Source organism: Arachis ipaensis, chromosome B10 (genome assembly GCF_059453495.1).
Source record: "Arachis ipaensis isolate K30076 ecotype BB chromosome B10, ASM5945349v1, whole genome shotgun sequence".
NCBI classification, from domain to species: Eukaryota; Viridiplantae; Streptophyta; class Magnoliopsida; order Fabales; family Fabaceae; genus Arachis; species Arachis ipaensis.
In genome coordinates, this window is record NC_142435.1 from 53,522,794 (window position 1) to 53,530,640 (window position 7,847).

Here is a 7,847-nt window from a genome sequence, read left to right on the forward strand (position 1 = left end):
CCGCGTCATATGTGTTCTGCTTAAGGCGCGCGGTCGCATCAGTCATGCGGCCGTGTCGCTGCTTCTTCGCGCTTGACATGCCGCCGCGTCGCCCATGCGATCGCGTGGATGCCAGTTTCTTCAAAAACTCCGTTTTGTGCTTTTCTTCCATTTTGTATGTTTCCTTTTTGTCCTTTAAGTCATTCCTTCCTTAGAAGATCTGAAACTACTCAACACACAAATCACGCATCGAATGGAAATAAAGGTAATTAAAATAATTAATTTTAAAGCATAGGAAATATGTTTTTCACATACATTATATAATAAGGAACGGAAAGTAAAACCATGCAATTAATATGAATAAGTGGGTGAAGGATTGAATAAATCACTCAGATTAAGCACAAAATATATCATAAAATATGGGTTTATCAGTGAGGTTGGACAATTTTGCTTAAAAGCATCTAGGGATGATGGCTCTTGATGGATGGGATAGAAAAAATTGAATTCTCTTTGGTTTTGGCCTTCCCAATAACAATTTGGGTAGTTGTCCCATTCATAGGAGTATGAATCATTTTGTGTTCTTGGGAAGTGATAAACCACTATTTTATGTAGGGGTGTTCATGGTTCAGTTTTTTCATAAACTGAACTGAAACTGCACTAAACCATTTTAAATGGTATAGAAACTGAACCAAACTACTTTGTCGAATAAGAAACTGGTTTTAAACCAGTTTATAATACAGTGCACCAGTTTAAACCAGTTCATAAAAATAAAACCAGTTTTAATAGAAAAAACCAGTTTAAACTGGTTTATAGGCTAAAACTAGTTTTAACTTTTAACATATATAAAATAAGTTTTTACATTTTCTCTCTCTCCCTCTCTCTATCTCTCTCTCTCTCTCCTTTTCTCCCTTTCTCTCTCCCCCTCTCCCTCTCTCTCTCTTTCTCTCTCTCCCTCTCCTTCCCTTCTCTCTCTCTCTCTCTCTCTCTCTCCCTCTCTCCCCCTCCTTTCTATCTCTCTCACTCTCTCTCTTTCTCTCCCTCTCTCCCGCTCCTCTCTATATCTCCCTTCTCTCCCTCTCTCCCCCTCCTTTCTCTCTCTCTCTCTCTCCCTCTCTCCCCCTTCCCCTCTTTCTCCCCTCTCATCTCTTTGTCTTTCTCTCTCTCCCCCCTCTCTCTCTCTCCTTTTCTCCCTCTCTATCCCTTTCTCTCATTCTCTCTCTCCCATATCCCTCTTCCTCTCTCTCTCTCTCTCTTCTCCTTTTCTCTCCCCATCCTATCTGTTTCTCTCCTTCTCTCTCTTTCTCTTAATATATATAAAATTAGATTTTATATTCTCTTTTTTACCCTCTATCTCTCCGTCTTTCTCTCTCTCTTTCTCCCCATCTCTCTCTCTCCTCTCTCTCTCTCTCTTTCTCTCTTCCCCTTTTTCTCTTTTCTTCCCTTCTTCCTCGCTTTCTCCTCTTTCGTCCTTCTTTACTTGACTCCCTTGACAAGCTGCAAGGCGGATAAAGTGGGAATACTAGTCTTCACATTAAGACTTGGAATCATGCCTGGTCTTCCTTCATCCATGATGCCTAAGGTGCCTAAATATGGCGTAGGGACGGCTTTGGTTTGGTATCCAAGAACTCGATCCTATCCCTAAGACAACCTTGAAATCGTCTAGGGGCGCCACAGTCTCCCTCTCTCTCCCTCCTTTCTCTCTCTCTTCTTCTCTCCCTTTCTCTCTCTCCTTCCCCTCTCACTCTTCTTCTTCTCTCTCTCTTCCCTTTTTTCTCCCCTTCCCCTCTCTTTGCCTTCCTCTCTCTCTCCCTTTTCCTATTCTCTTTCTCTCCCTCTCTCTTCTTATCTTCCTCTCTCTTCCCCTCCTATCTCTCTCCACAGCCCCTCTTTCTCCCCCTCCCCTTTCTTTCTCTCTCCCTTTTCTCCCTCTATCCCTTTCTCTCACTCTCTCTGCTATCGCTCTTCCTCTCTATCTCTCTCTCATTCCCTCTTCCCCTTTTCTCTCTCTCTCTCCCTCTCTCTTTCTCTCTATCTTTGTCACTTTCCCTCCCTCTCTCTCTTCCTCTTTCTTTCTTTTGCGCTCTTTCTCCCTCTCCCTTCTCTCTCTCCTCCTCATTGACGAACAGATTTTTGCTAGTAAAGAATTTCACAAATATATTCTCGTTGAAAGTATAGTTTCTAAACCAACAAAGAATCTTTTCGTACAAAATAAATTTGGTTGTCACTTAAGCAAACCCAATAAAAATAAATCAAAGTATTTAAACCTCAGATCGTCTCTCAGGGAATTGCAGGGAGGTGTAGTTATTATTGGTTATGGGATTATTTCTTTTTGGATTTTGAATAATGAACAGGAAAAGTAAATTGCAAGAATTAAAATAATAACTAATAAAGCTCTTAGCAAGGTATGAGAACTGGACGTCCTATCCTAGTTATCCTTATCAATTGTGATGAGAATTGTTCATTGCTCCCACTTAATTAACCCTTACTAAATAAAGGAAAGTCAAGTGGGCTAATCAATTTAATCTCTCAAGTCGTAGTCAACTCCTAAGGGAAGACTAGCTTTAGAGGGATCCAAACTAACAAGCAAATTCCAATTATCAATCAACAAGGAGTTTGATAACTCAAGCGTCTCCAGTTAATCAATTCAAGCTAAGAATGTAAAAATCTAAATTAAAATAATAAATATGAAATACCTCAAATTGCATTAAAAAATCAAATTAAACATGAAAATTCATAAACTAAATAGCAACATAAAGTAATCAATAGGGGAAATAGATAAATTAGAATACTAAGACAAATAAAAGTAGAAAAGAAACTAAATTAAAGGAACATTGAACCTGGAATTGAGAACAAATAAACCTAAAACTAAGAGAAATCCTAAGACCTAGAGAGAGGAGAGAGCCTCTCTCTCTAGAAACTACCTCTAAACCTAATATTATGTGAATGAAAGTATGATTATGGATGTCCACTGAGTTTCTGCTTGTCCCCTGGCTTTAGTCTGCGTTTCTGGGCCGGAAACAGGGTCCAAACTCAGCCCAAAATCGCCCTCAGCATTTTCTGCAATTTCTGCAGGTCGCGCATGTCACGCGTACACGTCAATCATGCGTACGCGCCGCTGGTCATCTTCGCGTATCACGCGTACGCGTCAGGCACGCGCACGCGTTGCTGTGCGAACTCGCTTTCACGCGTACGCGTCAGGTACGCACACGCATCGCTGTAAATTTCTCCAAATCGCGTGCACACATGAGCCATGCATGCGCGTCAATGCTCGCTGGTTATTGATGAGCGGATAATTTATACGCTTTTTGACATTATTTTTAGTATATTTTTAGTAGGATCTAGTTACTTTTAGGGATGTTTTCATTAGTTTTTATGTTAAATTCACATTTCTGGACTTTACTATGAGTTTGTGTGTTTTTCTATGATTTCAGGTATTTTCTGGCTGAAATTGAGGGACTTGAGCAGAAATCAGATTCAGAGGTTGAAGAAGGACTGCTGATGCTGTTGGATTCTGACCTCCCTGCACTCAAAGTGGATTTTCTGGAGCTACAGAACTCGAAATGGCGCGCTTTTAATTGAGTTGGAACGTAGACATCCAGGACTTTCCAGCAATATATAATAGTCCATACTTTGGCCAAGAATAGACGACGTAAACTGGCGTTCAACGCCAGCCTTCTGCCCAAATCTGGCGTCCAGCGCCAGAAAAGGAGCCAAAACCAGAGTTGAACGCCCAAACTGGCACAAAAACTAGCATTCAGCTCCAAGAAGGACCTCTACACGTGCAACACTCAAGCTCAGCCAAAGCACACACCAAGTGGGCCCCGAAAGTGGATTTATGCATCAATTACTTACTCATGTAAACCCTAGTAGCTAGTTTATTATAAATAGGACCTTTTACTATTGTATTAGAATCTTTGATCAATTGTATGCTATCTTAGATCACGTTTGAGGGCTGGCCTCTCGGCCATGCCTGGACCTTCACTTATGTAATTTTAACGGTAGAGTTTCTACACTCCATAGATTAAGGTGTGGAGCTCTGCTGTTCCTCAAAGATTAATGCAAAGTACTACTGTTTTCTATTCAATTCATCTTATTTTGCTTCTAAGATATTTATTCGCACTTCAACCTGAATGTGATGAACGTGACAATCATCATCATTCCCTATGAACGCGTGCCTGACAACCACTTCCGTTCTACCTTCGACTGAATGAGTGTCTCTTAGATCTCCTAACCAGAATCTTCGTGGCGTAAGCTAGAATGATGGCGGCATCCAAGAGAATCTGGAAGGTCTAAACCTTGTCTGTGGTATTCCAAGTAGGATTCAATGATTGGATGACTGTGACGAGCTCCAAACTCATGATTGCGGGGTGTTAGTGACAGAAGCAAAAGGATAGTAAATCCTATTCCAGCATGATCGAGAACCGACAGATGGATAGCCGTGCCGTGACAGGGTGTGTTGACCATTTTCACTGAGAGGATAAGATGAAGCCATTGACAAGGGTGATGCCTCCAGACGATTAGCCGTGCCGTGACAGGGCATTGGATCATTTTCCCAAGAGATGACCGAAATTAGCCATTGACAGTGGTGATGTATCACATAAAGCCAGCCATGGAAAGTAGTAAGACTGATTGGATGAAGATAGCAGGAAAGCAGAGGTTCAGAGGAACGAAAGCATCTCCATTCGCTTATCTGAATTTCTCACCAATGAATTACATAAGTATTTCTATCCCTATTCTATTAATTATTATTCGAAAACACCATTATCAATTTATATCTGCCTAACTGAGATTTGCAAGGTGACCATAGCTTGCTTCATACCAACAATCTCCGTGGGATTCGACCCTTACTCACGTAAGGTATTACTTGGACGACCCAGTGCACTTGCTGATTAGTTACACGGAGTTGTGAACCATGGTCTTGGCATCATGTTTTTCGCACTATTACCAGGGAAAGAAAGAGCGATGAATTTTACATAATTAAAGTGTAATCACGATTTCGCGTACCAAGTTTTTGGCGCCGTTGCCGGGGATTGTTCGAGTTTGGAGAACTGACGGTTCATCTTGTTGCTCAGATTAGGTAATTTTCTTTTTGTTTTCTTTTCAAAAATTTTTTCAAAAATATTTCGAAATTTTCTCACCTGTTTTTGAAAAAAAAAATGTTTTCAAAAATATATTTTTATTCAAAATTTTTAAGAATGAATTCTAGTGTTTCATGAAGCATGTGAAGCCTGGCTGGCTGAAAAGCCATGTCTAAATTCATTTGGACTGAGGCTTGCAATTTGTTATCAAGAGCAAGTTAGTTGTTGTTAATCCATCTGCTACTGTTCCAGATTTACATGCTGAAGCTTGGCTGGCCATTGGCCATGTCTAGTGTTTTGGACCGGAGCTTTCATTGAAAGGTTGGCTGGCTAGTGAGCCATGTCTAATTCCTGGACTGAAGCTTTAGACTAAGAATGCAAGATTCCTGGAATTCATATTAAAAATTTTGGAATCCTTATTTTCCTTTTTCAATTAATTTTCGAAAAAATCCAAAAAAATATAGAAAATCAAAAAAATCAAAAAAATTTTGTGTTTCTTGTTTGAGTCTTGAGTCATATCATAAGTTTGGTGTCACTTGCATATGCATCTTGCATTTTTTGAAAATATCATGCATTCATAGTGTTCTTCATGATCTTCAAGTTGTTCTTGGTAAGTCTTCTTGTTTGATCTTTGCATTTGCATGTTTTGTGTCTTTTCTTGTTTTTCATATGCATTCTTGAATTCTTAGTGTCTAAGCATTAAAGAATTCTAAGTTTGGTGTCTTGCATGTTTTCTTTGCATTAAAAATTTTTCAAAATTGTGTCTATGATGTTCATCTTGACATTCATAGTGTTCTTGGTGTTCATCTTGACATTCATAGCATTCATGCATGCATTCATTGTTTTGATTCAAAATTTTCATGCATTGAGTCTTTTTGTTGTTTTTCTCTCTCATCATAAAAATTCAAAAAAAAAAAATATATCTTTCCCTTTTTCTCTCATCAAATTCGAAAATTTGGATTGACTTTTTCAAAAATTTTTAAAACCAAATTGTTTCTCATGAGTCAAATCAAATTTTCAATTTGAAAATATTATCTTTTTCAAAATCTTTTTCAATAATCAAATCTTTTTCAAAATTCTTAGTTATTTTCGAAAATTCCAAAAATATTTTTCAAAAATATTTTTCTTAATTTTATATCATAATTTTCGAAAATAACAATAACAATTAATGTTTTGATTCAAAAATTTCAAGTTTGTTACTTGCTTGTTAAGAAAGATTCAAACTTTGAGTTTTAGAATCATATCTTGTGATTTCTTGTGAATCAAGTCATTAATTGTGATTTTAAAAATCAAATCTTTTTCAAAACTAATTTCAATCATATCTTTTCAAAAATATCTTCTTATCTCACCTTTTCAAAAAAATTGATTTCAAAATATATTCTCTAACTTCCTAACTTCTTATCTTTTCAAAATTTGTTTCAACTAACTAACTAACTTTTTGTTTGTTTCTTATCTTTTTCAAAACTACCTAACTAACTCTCCCTCTCTCATTTTCGAAAATATCTTCCCCCTTTTTCAAAATTTCTTTTTAATTTATTAATTATTTTAATTTTTAAATCTTAATTTTCGAAAATTACTAACATTTTTTAAAAATTATTTTCAAAAATCACTAACTCTTTTTCAAAAATTATTTTCGAAAATTCCTTCTCTCTCATCTTATTCTATTTATTTATTCATCTACTAATATCTCATCTCACATCTCAACCCTCCTCACAGTTGTGTTTCTTCCATTATATTACATTCTTTATCTCCCCCTTTTCTTCTACTCACACAGGGATCCCTATACTGTGGTATAAAGGATCTCTATTATTATTATTATTTTTCTGTGCCCTCTTCTTTGTCATATGAGTAGGAGCAAGGATAAGAACATTCTTGTGGAAGCAGATCCAGAACCTGAAAGGACTCTGAAGAGAAAATTAAGAGAAGCTAAATTACAACAATCCAGAGATAACCTTTCAGAAATTTTCGAACAGGAAGAGGAGATGGCAGCCGAAAATAATAATAATGTAAGGAAGATGCTTGGTGACTTTACTGCACCTAATTCCAATTTACATGGAAGAAGCATCTCCATTCCTGCCATTGGAGCAAACAACTTTGAGCTGAAACCTCAATTAGTTTCTCTGATGCAGCAGAACTGCAAGTTTCATGGACTTCCATCTGAAGATCATTTTCAGTTCTTAACTGAATTCTTGCAGATATGTGATACTGTTAAGACTAATGGAGTAGATCCTGAAGTCTACAGGCTCATGCTTTTCCCTTTTGCTGTAAGAGACAAAGCTAGATTAAGGTTGGATTCTCAACCCAAAGACAGCCTGAACTCTTGGGATAAGCTGGTCACGGCTTTCTTAGCAAAGTACTTTCCTCCTCAAAAGCTGAGCAAGCTTAGAGCTGATGTTCAAACCTTCAGACAGAAAGATGGTGAATCCCTCTATGAAGCTTGGGAAAGATACAAACAGTTGACCAAAAAGTGTCCTTCTGACATGCTTTCAGAATGGACCATCCTGGATATATTCTATGATGGTTTATCTGAGCTATCAAAGATGTCACTGGACACTTCTGCTGGTGGATCCATTCACCTAAAGAAAACGCCTGCAGAAGCTCAAGAACTCATTGACATGGTTGCTAATAACCAGTTCATGTACACTTCTGAAAGGAATCCTATGAGCAATGGGACGCCTATGAAGAAGGGAGTTCTTGAAGTTGATACTCTGAATGCCATATTGGCTCAGAATAAAATATTGACTCAGCAAGTCAACATGATCTCTCAGAGTCTGCATGGAATGCAAGCTG

General features: G+C 37.8%; 1 non-coding gene across 1 annotated transcript; it reads right to left on the reverse strand.

The window, feature by feature from the left end:
• Positions 1 to 7,435: 7,435 nt before the first annotated feature.
• LOC148580062 (small nucleolar RNA R71) lies at positions 7,436 to 7,543 on the reverse strand. Its single transcript, XR_015893888.1, has one exon. It is a non-coding gene; the product is annotated as a small nucleolar RNA R71 (small nucleolar RNA).
• Positions 7,544 to 7,847: the final 304 nt, after the last annotated feature.